Below are 16,189 nucleotides of genomic sequence, written 5' to 3'. Positions count from 1 at the left end.
CCACAAAAAAAGAAAATTACAGACCAGTATATCTCTGATGAACACAGATGCAAAAATACTCAACAAAATATTAGCAAACCGAATTCAAAAATACATCAAAAAGATAATCCATTATGATCAAGTGGGATTCATCCCAGGGATACAAGGATGATACAACATTCCAAAATCATTCAACATCATCCACTACATCAACAAAAAGAAGGACAAAAACCAAATGATCATTTCCATAGATGCTGAAAAAGCATATAACAAAATTCAACATCCATTCATGGTAAAAACTCTCAACAAAATGGGTACAGAGGGAAAATACCTCACCATAATAAAGGCCATATATGACAAACCCACAGCCAACATTATACTTAACAGCGAGAAACTGAAAGCTTTTCCTTTAAGATCTGGAACAAGACAAGGATGCCCACTCTCCCCACTTTTATTCAACATAGTACTGGAGGTCCTAGCCACGCAAATAGAAAACACAAAGAAATGAAAGCCATCCAGATAGGCAAGGAAGAAGTCAAACTGTCCCTGTTTGTAGATGACATTATATTGTACATAAAAACCCTAAAGAATCCACTGCAAAACTACTAGAACTAATATCTGAATTCAGCAAAGTTGCAGGATACAAAATTAATACACAGAAATCTGTTGCATTCCTATATATTAACAATGAACTAGCAAAAAGAGAAATCAGGAAAACAATTCCATTCACAATTGCATCAAACAGAATAAAATTTCTAGGAATAAACCTAGCCAAGTAAGTGAAAGACCTATACCCTGAAAACTACAGGACACTCTTTAAAGAAATTAAAGAGGACACTAATTAATGGAAATTCATCCCATGCTCTTGGCTACGAAGAATTAATATTGTCAAAATGGCCATCCTGCCTAAAGCAATCTACAGATTCAGTGTAATCCTTATCAAAATACCAACAGCATTCTTCAATGAACTAGAGCAAATAGTTCTAAAATTCATATGGAACCACAAAAGACCCCGAATAGCCAAAGCAATCCTGAGAAGGAAGAATAAAGCAGGGGGAATTATGCTCCCTGACTTCAAGCTCTACTACAAAGCCACAGTAATTAAGACAATTTGGTACTGGCACAAGAACAGACCCATAGACCAGTGGATCAGATAGAGAGTCCAGATACAAACCCAAGCATATATGGTCAGTTAATAAATGATAAAGGAGCCATGGATATACAATGGGGAAATGATAGCCTCTTCAACAGCTGGTGTTGGCAAAACTGGACAGCTGCATGTAAGAGAATGAAACTAGATTATTGTCTAACCCCATACACAAAAGTAAACTCAAAATGGATCAAAGACCTGAATGTAAGTCATGAAACCATAAAACTCTTAGAAAAAAATATAGGCAAAATCTCTTGGACATAAACACGAGCAACTTCTTCATGAACATATCTCCCCAGGTAAGGGAAACAAAAGCAAAAATGAACAAGTGGGACTATATCAAACTAAAAAGCTTCTGTACAGCAAAGGATACAATCAGTAGAACAAAAAGACATTCTACAGTATAGGAGAATATATTCATAAATGACAGATCCAATGAAGGGTTGACATCCAAAATATATAAAGAGCTCACACATCTCAACAAACAAAAAGCAAATAATTCAATAAAAAAATGGGCACAGGATCTGAACAGATACTTCTCCAAAGAAGAAATTCAGAGAATCAACAGATGCATGAAAAGATGCTCCACATCGCTATTCATCAGGGAAATGCAAATTAAAACCACAATGAGATATCACCTCACACCAGTTAGGATGGCCAACATCCAAAAGACAAACAACAACAAATGTTGGCGAGGATGTAGAGAAAGGGGAGCCCTCCTACACTGCTTGTGGGAATGTAAATTAGTTCAACCATTGTGGAAAGCAGTATGGAGGTTCCTCAAAAAACTCAAAATAGAAATACCATTTGACCCAGGAATTCCACTCTTAGGAATTTACCCTAAGAATGCAGCCTCCCAGTTTGAAAAAGACACATGCACTCCTATGTTTATTGCAGCACTATTTACAAGAGCCAAGAAATGGAAGCAACCTAAGTGTCCATCAGTAGATGAATGGATAAAAAAGATGTGGTACATATACACAATGGAATATTATTCAGCCATAAGAAGAAAACAAATCCTACCATTTGCAACAACATGGATGGAGCTAGAGGGTGTTATGCTCAGTGAAATAAGCCAGGTGGAGAAAGACAAGTATCAAATGATTTCACTCATCTGTGGAGTATAAGAACAAAGCAAAAACTGAAGGAAGAAAACAGCAGCAGACTCACAGAACCCAAGATTGGACTAACAGTTACAAAAGGGAAAGGAACTGGGGAGGATGGGTGGGAAGGGAGGGAAAAGGGGGAAAATGGGGCATTATGATTAGCACACATAATGTAGGGGGATGGGGACATGGGGAAGACAGTATATACAGAGAAGACAAGTAATGATTCTATAGCATCTTGATAATAGGGGGAGTCTAGTAACCATAATGTTGTTCAAGTAATTGTACATTAACGATATCAAAAACAAACAAACAGAAAACATTCCCCCATTATAATACTGCTTTCCATAAGAAAGAACTACATTTTGAATTCAAGTTCATTGCCAGAAGCAAACAAACCAAAACAAGAAAAACAAAGTGAAAGAAAAGAAACTGCAAGTCAAAACACCTTTTGCCAAATGTTAAATCAAATAAACATACCTTGCGATGTGTCCTTGATGCTGCCAAGTCTGAACTCTGGAGAGCTGCCAAGGGGTAAGATGTTTCCAAAGGCAAGATCTTTACTGGGGAAGCTGTGCTGGCATTCCTGGCAAATTCAATTCCAGACACCAATAATAACACTCTCGGTTGCTCTTCCCTACTGTAATAAAACATAGAATATATGGAAATATTAAATGGATGATATCCAGTTGCTTAATGTCCACAAAATAAAATTACTGTGGTAGCATTTTCCAAAAGGTGTTTCTTGGTTTGCTAACTCTGTTACATGTTCAATAAAATTAAGTTACTCTGGCCAACTATAATTGGAAATGTTGCATACTATGCCCTTTTTCACATGGCACACTTTCATAAAAAGGCTCTGAAAAGTTCTGTAAGAGAAAAGCCTATTTAAATTTACTTGACCTAATATGTCCCAATTTATTTAAGATCCCCTTTCCACTGTAGTAAATAGTACCATTATTTTTGCAGATCATACTTTAAGAATGGTTCATTGTATGACAATTATCTGAAAAGTAGTGAGATATGCTTCTGCTGTATTTTAAGAGTTGAGTATGAATGTGAAGAGACTCATTTGAATTTACTCTTTGTTATTGCCATTTGTACAGAGTTGACTTATAATTTTCTTTATTCAACCCTAGACTTTTATGTTTGTTACTTTCCAAACTAAATGCCATTGAACAAAAAAAATGGATTTATTCATTTCTGTCCAGTGAATATTCACTGACTACCTATTATGTGCCAGGCACTAACTTATCTCAAGTTTTATGCTGCAGTTGCTCCTATATAGATGATTATCAAATTTCAGTGGTTCCAAAATGCTGTCTAATAATAATAATACCAACTCAAAATTTAACCCCAAATATTAGAGAACACGTTTTACTAATTGTAATCATAGCATTAAGAATAGCTTGCAATTTTGAGCCTATTTTTAAATAGTGATAATAACCCAGGTTAAGCATCATAACATGCAAGAATAGTCTTTGTTAAAAAATGTTGCTGCACACACAATATAGGTAGGTCACAGGAAAGGCAGTAAAGCACAGAGAAGACAAGTAATGACTCCGTGGCATCTTACTATGCTGATGGACAGTGACCGCAATGGGGTGGGCAGGGACTTGATAATATGTGTGAATGTTGAAACCACAATGTTAATCACATGAAACCTTCATAAGATTGTATATCAATGATTCCTTAATTTAAAAAATATATATATATATATATATTGTAAGGTACTTAAGGACAACAAAACAGATTCAAAACCTATGTTGAAAAAGTTTGAAACTTTATTAAAAGATTTTAAAACATCAAAAAAAATGGTGCTGCAAAAGAATAAATTTGAATCCTACCTTCTACCATGCCTAAAAATTAACTCAAAATGGATCACAGACCTAGATGCAAAGGCTGAAAATAATATAAAATGCTTAGAAGAAAACTAAGGAGTAAAACTTCATGACCTTGTTTAGTCAATAGTTTCTTAGATACAACACTAAGAGCACAAGCAACAAAATTTTAAAAATAAGTAAATTGGGCTCTATCAAAATAAAATAAAATAAACTTTTTTGCTCTGAAGTACATAATCAAGAAAGTAAAAAAAACCCCACAGAATGGGAGAAAATATTTGCAAATCATATATCTGGTATGGTATATGAAGAAGTCTTACAACTCAACAGTAAAAATACAAATAACCTAAATTTCTTCAAAGAAGAAAAACAAATTGTCAATAAGCACATGACAAGATGTTCAACAACATTAGTCATTAGGGTAATTCAAATAGAAACCACAATGACATACTATTTCACACCCTCAATAAAGGCTATACCAAAAGACAGACAATAAAGAAGTGTTAGTTGAGGACGTGAAGAAACTGGAACCTTCACACACTGTTGGACATAAGTGGGGAAGTAAAATGGACAGCCATTTTGGAAAAAAACAGTCTGGCAATTCCTCAAAAAACCAAACATAGAATGATCACATGACCCAGCAATTCCATTCTGAGGTATATACTGAAGAGAAATGAAAACATATGTCCACATAAAAACTTGTATATAAACGTTCATAGCAGCATTATTCTTATAGCCAAAAAAGTAGAAATAAACCATGTTAGATAAGCAAAATATGACATATCCATACAAATGAAATATTATTCCACGATAAAAAATGAATGAAATATTGATACATATTACTGAATGAAACCTGAAAACATTATGTTTAGTGAAAGAACCCAGACACAAAAGTCAAATTAATGCATCAATCCTGTTCTTCCCTTTTTATGAAATGTCCACAATGAGAAAATTTATAGAGACAGAAAATAGATAAATGGCTACTTAAGGCTGTGGGTGAGGGCAGAAGAGATGGGGACCGGCTGATAATGGGTAGAGGATTTCTTTTTGAGGTCATGAAAATATTCTAAAATTAGCTGTTGGTGATAGTTCCACAACTCTGTGAATACGCTAAAAACCACTGAATTGTACATTTTAAAATTATAAAATTTTGGGTTGTGAATTAAATCTTAATAAAGCTCTTATTAAAATAAAAGAATAATAATAATATAGACCTATTGTCCTTATCTAAAATGACTGGGCCAGAGGTATCCCAGAAATTTTTAGGCTATACAAAGATAACATGTCCCATCCACCATAATTCACAACACCCCTGGAGGAGTATGGGAGCAGCACATAAATACTTCATAGAAAATATTACCAGTACTGAGACTGACTAGAAAATTAAAGACTATATAAATAGTCCCATGTCATTTCAAGGCTGATTTTGCTTCAATTGAGCTTGTACAAAACTCGGGAAAAAAGTAATTGTGCTGAACTTTTAGATTTTGTAAATGTGCCTAAGGGGTGTTGGACCCTTAGTAATGATAATGAGTAACACTAGTAGTAATAATAATAATAATAATATCATCAGTTTCCATTTACATGCATTCTATATAATGCATGTCACATATATTATTAGAAATTCTTATAACATTCCAGTGGGGTAGGTAGAATTAACCCCAACTAGGAAAACTGAGTTTCCTAATGATTAAGTGACTTCCAAGCATGCACAGCTGACAAAGAAAAGGCCAAGATTTGAATTCAGTTCTATCTAATAACAAAGCACACTCACTTTCCTCTACAGGGAAGAGTGTGTTCAGACTGCCCAAGTAATATGTAGACTTTACATCTGTAAATTGGAGAAAATAACCTTTTTATAAATATCAGAGAGATTACTGTAAGGACGAAATGAGATCATTTTATGAAAATATTGTGTCAAATATAAAGGCTATATAAATCTGATAACATTATTTGGAAAACTATTTCATTATATATCTAAATCAAGGCTTAAAACAGAAATGGCTTTAATCAAATTCTATAAAGGTATTCAAAATAAATATGTTAATTTTATTAGAAGAAATGCTAAGCATTAATTAACCATTGTTTTTTTAGTATCTAAGAAAAGAAAACCCAAACATGTTCAAGTAGTCCATATCTAAATGTTTATCATCTCAAGATTTCGTAAGCCATATACAAAAATGGTGCAGTGTGCAAACATACACACTGTGTTTGGTTCTATTACCAAATAATATATAAAAAGCAGTTCTATGTACCCAGGAAAAGCCAGATGGATTTTTTTACCTCATCGGTAACTTCTTTTAATCTTCTGAATATTTAAACTGATTTTAGTTTATTTAACAGCCTGCTCAAAAACTTTATATACCATGTAAGTTTCTAGGATAAATAGGGCATTATATTGTTTATATAGTCCTCTTCAAGAAAAAATTGTTATAAATATGACATAAGTGAGTATACCCAAAGGCAACTTTTGTTCCATGAAGGTACAGTCATAGCATTAAAGAATTCTAGGGAGTGCTGTATTTGAAAAGTTTAAGAACCATTATTCTAAAATACTAATCTGATCATGTTGCTCTATAGTTTAAAATTCTAAAATGGATCCTCATTGCCTACAAGATGAAAATTGCTGTGCATGGCATATAATAACCTTCTCAGCCTGGGCCAGCAGGTCTTTATTACCTCAACTTCAGTCACTTTTCTCCAAATTATGTTTCAGCCACTGAATTTCTTTCATTTCCCAACCACATGAACCTATTGACAGCTTAGTGGCTTTGCAAATCTTGTTCTCTTCACTTCAATGATACCTTAGCCCAAGTGTTATCTACCTTGATTTCACAGGCTTCCTTCAAGACCATGTTTCAATGCCACTTCCTCTGTATAAGTCACTCATACCTGCCAAAAAATCTTTACTGATTAACAGATTAACACATGACTCATTTATTAAATATTAAATATAGTACATGTCTATCTCTATAAGCATATAGAATTTTGGCATACAATAGTACTCATTATTCTTACAATACTACAGTATTAACTAACTGATTTTCATCCTTGGAAATAAAATTCTAAAATCTTTACATGAGTTTTGTTTCATTTAAGGCACAGTGACTGAAAAGGGAAAATATAGATTATTAAATATAAAGAATAATAGATTGTTGGTTTTAACTTCAATCCGTGTAAGAGCAAAGAGATGCTGGGGTAAGTAAACATTTAAAATACCTTAACTTGTGAAGAAAATTTCAGTTTTACACACTAAAGGTGCTTTGCAGGTCAAGAGGCAAAATCAAATTTTAGCTGTGTCACTGAAATTTGTAGTGCTCTGAGAAGCTGTGCAAAGCCATGAAAGCACATTTGCATTTGTGTTGCAATTACTTAACAAGGCAAAAGCAGCCATAGGCAATATGCAAACAACTAAGTCTAGCTGCATTCTAATAAAACTTTATTTATAAACAATAAAATTCATAATTTCACATCACAAAATATTGTTTTGATTTTTTCAACCATTTAAAAACATTAAAAAGATTCTTTGTTCATGGGTTATAAAAAAACCAAACAGTGAGCCGGATTTGCAGGGCCTTGGGTCCTAGTTTGCTGATCAATGGTTTAGGTTTATTTTGAAACCTATTCATACACTTGAATTAACAGGTTTCATCTCTGACAAATAAATCAGATCAGATAATTTTACTTAAATCTATAATATTTTTGTTGAATTAATTTTTATATATCTTGTCATGCAAGCAGTTTTTCACATGTACAATTTTTAACTAGATTTAATATATTTAGAGCCATCTCTATATTCCAGGACTCTAGAATATACCATCAATAAATATATACCATACACAAGCACACACCATGGCTTTTGTGTTTATATTGTATCATCCTCTAACAAATTTTTGTATCTCTTAGTTTTTTTTTCTCTCAAAAGCAAACAGAGTACAGAGTCCCTTATATACTTAACAGTGGTTTTCTGTTTCTGTCACATGAGAAATACAAACTGCACGGGAATCTTTTTTTAATTCTAAAAATGTTGCTCTCTTGTCGTCTGGTATTTAATGCCACAGAAAAGAAGTCTGAGACCAGCCTAATTTTTGTTTCCTGAGAGTAATATGCTATTTTTTCTCTTCTAAATATATGAAGGATTTTTTAATAATTGTAGCTTGAAAATTTTTTCACAGTGTCTCTGAATTGTCATGTTTTACCTAAGAAAAGTCATTTTGGTATCCTTAGGTCTTTTTTAGCTCAGAAAGTTTTTTTCCTGTTATCTCTTTACTAGTTTTTTTCAAATGCTCTGTTGTCTTCTTTAGGAACAAATATCTATATTCTAGTTTTCTCTTCAGTAACCCCAAATATTCATATAATGGATTTCATTTTTTCCACCATGTATCATCTTCTTTTCATGAATTAATTATTTTAGCTGTTTATTGCCTAAAATATACAGAATAATGCCCCACCAAGTCCTAATTCCCAGAACCTGTAAATATGTTACCTTACATGAAAGAAAGGGGAAAAGGGACTTTGCAGATGTGATTAAAGGAAGAACCTTGAAATGGAGATATTATCCTGGATTATCCAAGTGGGTCTTTAAAATTGGATAACTTATCTTACCTGTGCTGAGAAGGGGACTTGGCTCCAGAAGAATAGTCAGAGAAATGCAATGTTGCTGTCTTTAAAGATGGAGGAAGGGAGCCATAAACCAAGAAATGTGGCAACCTCCAGAAGCTGGAAAAGGCAAGAAACCAGATTCTCTGCCAGAGCCTCTAGAAAGGAATGCAGTCTTGCCAATAAGACTTAGGTCAGACCTCTGAACTACAGAACTGTAAGAAAATGAATCAGTGTTACGTCACTAAATTTGTGATAGTGTGTTACAGCAGAAATATAAAACTAATACAGTTTTCATATTTTTAGTTTCTTTGTCATCTTTTTGTTTTACTTTTCTATCTTCCTATTGTCATTTATCATTTTTGTTCTTTCTGTATGGAGTTCCCCTATCCTTAGGGGTCATGTATTCTGCTCTTCCTTAGCTTAAAATTCTTCTTAGATTGCCACAGGTATGCCTTTAAGTCTTCTGCTGATTTCTTTTTCTTCTGTTTTGTGGGATTTTTTGTTCCACTGTAGTCATTTCAAATGCTATATTTATCCAGCATATTTTGGCACTGAAAGAGATTGTGTAATTTCTACATAGTCCAGTGTTTTCCAAATATGTGTATGTATGGGGCAGGGAGGATGTTGAGGGAAGAGAGAATGGACTTCTAGGAAATAGACAAAATGGAATAAGAAACTGGTATGTTCTTTTTAAAATTATACCTTCCATCTGAAAAAAATCTGTTATGCTCCTGCCCAGAGAGACTCAGTGCTACACTGAATTGCTGTAAATAACAAGAATGTATTATAATACTCAAGCATATTCTTTAAAAAAAATAGTAGAAAACCAAAAACCTTCAACTCTTTCTATTCACAGATAAAGAACCTGATGCCTGGAAACATTATAAAACCCAACAAATGCTATATTTTCTGCTAGAGCCAAGTCTAGAACATTCAGTCCAGCAAACCTTCTATTTGGTGTAGGTAATAAACTGAAATCCACAATTAGCATTTTGCTGCAGGTATCTATATAATTTATTCTACATCCTGCTATATTTGAATATTTTTAATATTCAAAGTATGTGAAGAAATGTTTTTTGCATTAAACCGTTTTCCTTTTGTCTTTCCTCCAATTTTAAGTTGTTCAATCTAATTGGTCTGTTATTTTTGTAACTATGTCACTACATACTACTACTATAGAAGAACTAAGCTACTTTATTTCTACTTATTCTCCATTTCAGTGGCTTGAAAACCATGAAACTGGTAAGATCCTCTCATTTATGAAAATGTCTCCACCTTCTGATTCAACAAAACAGTTCACTAAACCTCTGAGAACAAAGTATTTATCTATTACTGTTGTTCAACATTTCAAAATTAAGAGGTAAACTAAGAAACCATTTTTTCATTTTCATAAAAATATATAACTATCTCACTCTATTGTCACAAAGATACTTAACATTTCTACTATATAAGAAAGGATTAAGTGTATGTAATAGTTGTGAAAGATTTAGCTCTAGGACTCTATGAGCCTTATCTGTTCAGTAAGAACTGTCTTGAAGATATCAAATATGATAAAATGTGCATTACTATTTTCAATTAATGTATCACTTTACTCATTCCAGGAGAATAGCAAAAATAACTATGTTCTAAGTATTTTTAAGACCTTCACACTTAGAGCCAAATCTATTGATTTCAAACACACCAATACTTACCAACAAAGACGAGGGCAAAATCTGGCCCAGTTTCATATGTCTACATGGAGGAACATCCACTAAAACAGTGGTTCTCAATGGAGATGTCTTTGGTACTGAAGTTGAGGAAGGAAATTCTCTCTTGAGCTGGTGGACCTTTACACTACACAATATTTAGCATCCCTAGACTTTGGGGTCCCAAAAGTAAATAACTTTTGTAATAATTTTAGAATAGACATTTGTAATAATTTTAAAGCACCTCCACATATTTCGAGCGGCCCAGCAGTATCACCCAGGATGGAAAACCAGAGCACTAGGTTAACAGTCCTGACCTCAAATCTCATTCCTTACTTGTAACTCCCCAACAGGAGAGTTATCTGATTGGAGAGAAATCCAGTGGTCCAATGGGTAGAGATAACCTATTATAAACCTGTAAATACTCAAGGTTTGCCTTTTTTTATTTCCCTCTTTGCCCTGAACCATGCAGAGCAGTAATTCTGGGTAAGTATATCTGTTCTGCAAACTGAAATTTTCTCTTAGCTGGACTAAAGGATGGGTCTGAGAAAGGGAGTGGAAATAGAAGGGGCTATCAGTATGAGTACCCATTTTTGGTCTCCCATGTAAAACACTATCCCCAACCAGTTCTTTAGTAATGAAGCTGATACTGCAAATCCCACCTGTTAACAAACTCAAGAGGAGGAAAGCACTATTATTTATTGAGCCCCCAAAACTCTAACTGTTACAGTGTGCTAGTCCATTTGTCTTTATTCAGTTTCTTCAGTAAAAATGAAGTCAGTTAAGAAAGGAATAGTCAAATACTAAACAGTTCAAATAAAATTATAAGTGCTAAAGAAACTACAGGTGCTCTTGTATACTCTTGTTATTTATTACAAAAGCAATATATTTTCTCTTTTCAATGTCTTCCTTATCTAATGATAAAATCCATTACCAATGCCCATTTTTATTGATCTGGAATAAAATACAGCTTACATGGTTTTGAAAGACAGCAACAGTTTATTGAGCATTAACAGTTGCTCATTCACCGTTAAACGGTGAAAAAAAAAAAAGACTTAAGAACCTAAACTAAGCTTAGGCTATGGTAAGATGCACTGTGAAAGAAAAGACAGAGACCCAACTCTGTTTCCAGGTATGAAACGCTGTATCTGAATTAGTTTCTCTTTGGGGTGAGGCAAGGAGGGAGAATAATTTCTTTATTCCTCAAGAAGTTGATCGAAAACAGGTGTTCTTAATCCATGGTCCACTTATACTTCAAATTGTGTCTTTTTCTAAGGGGAGAGTCAATAGCTTTCCTTGGCTTTTCAGAGTGGCATATGACACCATAAAAGTCATTTATCATTGGATTAGAAAGTAATCTTTCCCAATCCTTTCAGGCTATGTACATACTTGAAAAAAACCTAGTGATATCAAGGGCAGAAAAAAAAGTGTTATGCAAGACATTTTGGGTGCTACCCAACCAGAACTAACACAGAATGCATATCAGATAGCTGAATATGTTTCTTCCCCATTTCTAAATAATCCACATATAAAAGAAGTAATCACAAATGAAGATAGAAAATAAACAGAATGATCATACTTACATGTGATTACACATTCAGATTATATAAACAGATTTCTGCTTAAAGTGTAATCAGTTTTAAAATGTAATCAATAACACTTTACATCTATGGAGATCATTACTTTAATAATACTTTCACAGTCAATTATTCCTCCTTACTTTTTAGGAACAAAGGGCACATACACATCCCCACTTTACAGATGAGAAAACAGTTAAGAGGTGATTGCTCAAGGACAAACATTTCCTAACCTTGCCAGTTTCCTGACTTCTAGGCCAAGGTTCTTCCCAAGGGTAACAAGCAGTACAAGCTTCCTTCTTGGGGATTTATATTAAACCCAGCAAAAGGAAGTAAAAGCAGGCTTTTAGTTCCTTTTGTGTTTTCTCTCTGGAATGTTCCTCCCCCAATAAAGACACCTCCTGCTGCCTGAAGCTCTATTCTGCAAATGTTTGTTTTGTTGTAATGTTTGTTTTGTTGAATCATTTGGGGCCAGATAATATGAGTATAGAAGAGATTTTAAAGGGTTATTTGTGGTTACCATCTCATAGTTAATCATTAAATATGGGCCAGCAAAGCAAACAAAAGGGCTTTATAAGCTTAGTATCTCACCCCTCTTCGGTGCATAGGCTTAGTATCACCCCTATTGCCTCAACATCCTGAGAAGCTGTGTTCAAACAGGTAGCAGCAAGAAAAAGAATTCCAGGTAGAAGATACCAGATATCCTATCCTCCTTTTTCTATCCGTCCACGTGGACACCAACACCTTATGAGTTCAGGGACTCACTAAGCACCAGAAGATCCCTCTTTTCCCCTTCCCCAATAAAGACACCTCCTGCCGCCTGAAGCTCTACTCTGCAAATGTTTTAGTCTCCAGATACTTGTTCATTAAGAAGATGAGGAGGGCAAAGCGTGGAGACGGGCAACGTGGAAGATAGAAGCCGGTGCGAGAACTACAGACGCAGAGAGCTGGACAGTGAAATAAACGCATCCGAATTAACTGACAGCACAAGAGAGCCAATCCCTGGCTTAGTGAAATGCCTCGGAGGTGGGTGGGGAAAACGGTTTCCAGGGCCCTGCAGCGGGCGACAGACGCGCTGGCAGGGCGGGAACCGCGCGTTCCTTAGCAACGGCGGCGGCCACGCCCCCCCGCCCCCCAAACCGAGTGCCCGTCGTCCCCACCCCCGCCGCGAGCAGCTCTCCGGGAAGAGGTCCCTAAGTTATTACCGTAACCACTGGGGTTCCCGGGCTCTGGGTTCCTCCTTTTTAACAACGCCCCTCCGCCCAGCTCGCCCAAGTGCCGCTCCCAGCGGCGGAACGATCGTCTCCTAAACGCTTAGGGGGGGTCGCTAAGGGGGTGCGCCCGCTCTCAGGTTCCTGGCAGGGCCTCCCAGTCCCCTCGCCCTCGCCGGACATACACACACCTCAGCTCAGCCAAGGCAAGGGCCGACAAACTTCGTGTCCTGCTGCAAATGTTGCTGTCCACGGTCCTGTCACTCAGAGTCAGGGGCGGGACTGGCCAGCCGCACACCCCTACTCCCAAAGGGCGGCACAGGAAAGGGGCGGGGCTCGGCGGAAAGGGACCGACCCGTCCTCAGCCTGCGTTCCGATTGGTCGGTCTCTCTCCCGCCTCTGCGCCGGTCCCGGACGCAAAGGAGAGGGCCCTGCGTCCTTTCCTTTCTTTAGACGCGAGTTCCAGGATCTACTACCTGAAGTGGTTCTAGAAATTAAAAATAAGGACTGACTTGTTTTATAAATATAAAACCCAAAAATACGTTTTTTTGGTTATCGAACCCTTCCCACCTAACACACACACTCCCCATCCACACTATGGGGAGCATCCCTAAAGGGAAGTATGAACCAAATTCAAGCTATTAACAGATTAATCAATTTAAGAAAGGCGATTCCTGAAACATAACAACAACAAAGCTTTGGAGGTAGGTCCAGGTACCCAGTTTTCTCATCTACAAAATGGGAGTGAAATATTATGTTTTTAAATATTGTTATTAGTTTTTTAGAAATCATTTGACAAATGATTTATACCTTACAGTCATGTAAATCTCACAATATCCAATGAGAGATGTTATTATCCACAGCCTATGGACAATGACATTGAGGCTCAGAGAGGTTACATTTATTCAGTCATTTAACAAATAAGAAAGTGCCTTCAGTCATTATTTTTATACCGTTGTAAATTGAATTTAAACTGATTTCAAAAAATTATGTGACTTACAGGTAATTTTTTCTTGCTCATGTGTAAGGCACTGTCCTCTAGGCCAGACATAGCTTTACAAAAAGAGAAGAGAAAAGCCCTTGAAAAAGGAAACAGCATACAAAAGAACTGAGACAAGTATAAGAAGACTAACTAGAAAGTTCTCTGAGATCTCCCAGGATATCAGGGCCAGAAATTGAATCCAAAATGTAATTTTATTTTATGTCCTACTAAATCATTTGCTAATGATTTAGACATTTATGTCCTACTAAATCAGATTTGTGTGTGTGTGGCTTTAAAATAGTGAAACCTATTTTCTGTCTGTATGAAACCAATGCCCCAAAGTTTAGTTTGTAAGATAAAGTAGTAGTAAGAAAAAAAAAGCAAAAACAAAAAACATTACCTCTGGACAAATGCTTTGCTATTCAGTTAAAATGTCCACTAAACTGTGATAAAGTTGTTGAAATAAAAGAAACTTTACAATTGCAAATAATTTTATTCTCTTGAATTTCAAATTCTTCTCAAAGCTTGCTAACTATGAATACCTCTGTACAAAAATTTCTTGATCTGTACAACTCAAGATTCTCCATTATGTTTCTTTAACCTTTTAAAAATACTTGGTTTTAGACTAAAAAGAGAGTTATGATTGTGTATTAATAAGCACATTATATAAATAAATACTGTAAGATTTAAATAAAAGTGAATTATGTGTTTGAATCCTTTTTCAATTGCTTATTCAAATAAGTACAGCAAGTGCATTTGTTTGAATGTTCTCACATATATAAGATTATATATTTAAATAAATGTATTGTATGCATGTAAATGTGTAATCATTGAAATAAACACAGCTGAATATTCCCCATATGTATAGCTCCAGATGTTTGAAGCATACTTTCAGATTTCTGGAACTCTACACCTCAGTATCTAGTTAAATATCCAGTAAAAAATACTGTGCTACATATGCTTAAGGATACATTTTAAAACTATCTACATGAGAAAATAAATTCAGAACAGTGAATGAGTCTTTGCCACTGAATTTATCTTGAATATATCCTTATGAGATAGCGTGTCCCAACAAGTTGTACTGTGAGCAGTTAGCTGATCTATAAAATGGGCACTAGCCAACTTACCCTATATGAATATGGCTATTTTAAAGTGTCTTGCAAGGGTCTTTCAAAATAAACTCCAAAAAATAATGGTTCCAGTTAACTTTTAATACTCTTCACTTTGGGAGTAGGAGAGTTCACGTTATCCATACCTCAATTATTGATTTTTCTACTTAGGCTTCTGCTCAAATACTTGAAAATTTCCCGATAGACACAGATGTACATTAGAAGAAATTATGAAGAACAGTCTAACAAAATATGAAGTGGAATATATATTAGACATTGAGCAAGAAGTAAATGGCTTAATGTAAATTAAAACATCCAGATGTATGTTATGAATACACTTATTTCTTTACCACATGATGACAGACATGTTATTTAATTAAACTTCTGGTAAGTTGGAATATAAACTAGAACCTAATAATTATATGTGCTAACACCTTTGGTCTAAATGAGTATGCTCATAGCTTGAAATTTGGGGGAACCAATTTGGCTCATTTGCAAAAGTTATAATTCTGCCAAAAATATGTGAACTACTGACTATATTAAATAAGAAATAAAGTATCAAATAACTTTGTATTATTCAGCAGTCCTTTGCCTAAAATTAAAAGTCAAATTATCTTATTAGCTCTCTCAGTAGCTTGAATTTGTTGTTTTATAAGCCAGGTATACATATTACTATTTCTGTGATTCATCCTAGAACAATGTTTCCTAGATGTTTAGGGTTAAAACATTTAAAGAAATTATTTTTATGTGTCATTTAGCCCTTGAAATTCTTGTGATCCTCAAAATTTCTGTGCTTGAAAGTCTTGGTTTTAATCTATAGCATATATTGAAGTCACTTAATAAAACATGGAAAATGGTATACTTTTCTTAAAGAAAAATTTCCTCATCGAAACTCAGAAAATTAATAAACATTAAAAATTTTTAATTGTTTTGCATAATATTTTTAA

The 16,189-nt window shown here is 34.9% G+C and overlaps 1 protein-coding gene across 2 annotated transcripts in view; it reads right to left on the bottom strand.

Annotated features, from left to right (window-relative positions):
- TRIQK (triple QxxK/R motif containing) overlaps positions 1-13,463 on the bottom strand; it is a 74,107-nt gene extending 60,644 nt beyond the window's left edge. Inside the window, exons 1-2 of one of the 2 annotated variants that reach the window (XM_036932870.2) lie at positions 13,343-13,463; positions 2,716-2,875 (exon numbers count right to left, since the gene is read on the bottom strand). The gene's annotated coding sequence lies outside the window, so the exon portion shown is untranslated. Of the gene's footprint in view, positions 1-2,715; positions 2,876-13,342 lie in introns of those variants that run through there. The other variant, XM_036932861.2, reaches the window with a different exon arrangement.
- Between the last annotated feature and the right edge of the window lie 2,726 nt (positions 13,464-16,189).

The sequence above is a fragment of the Manis pentadactyla genome, chromosome 3, assembly GCF_030020395.1.
Source record: "Manis pentadactyla isolate mManPen7 chromosome 3, mManPen7.hap1, whole genome shotgun sequence".
NCBI lineage: Eukaryota > Metazoa > Chordata > Mammalia > Pholidota > Manidae > Manis > Manis pentadactyla.
The sequence above is the reverse complement of the archived record's forward strand: the minus strand, read 5'-3'. Positions and strand labels throughout refer to the sequence as shown.